The following is a 206-nucleotide window of genomic DNA, read 5'->3' on the forward strand; positions in this document are numbered from 1 at the left end:
GTGCTACATGCGAGTCGATTTTCAATTTGTTGCGAAAATACCAAAAGGTTGAATGGAATGAGAATTGTAAAAAGCTTTCGAAAAGATAAAACAGTACCTGTCAAAACCTCCAATCTTAATGCCTCTTATCCTTGGGAAACCACTTATTATGTACTTAACAGTACTTGACGAGTCAATGGGTTGTGTATTGGGGCAACATGACAAAT

This window comes from Cicer arietinum, chromosome 3, assembly GCF_000331145.2.
Source record: "Cicer arietinum cultivar CDC Frontier isolate Library 1 chromosome 3, Cicar.CDCFrontier_v2.0, whole genome shotgun sequence".
In the NCBI taxonomy this organism is placed as follows: domain Eukaryota; kingdom Viridiplantae; phylum Streptophyta; class Magnoliopsida; order Fabales; family Fabaceae; genus Cicer; species Cicer arietinum.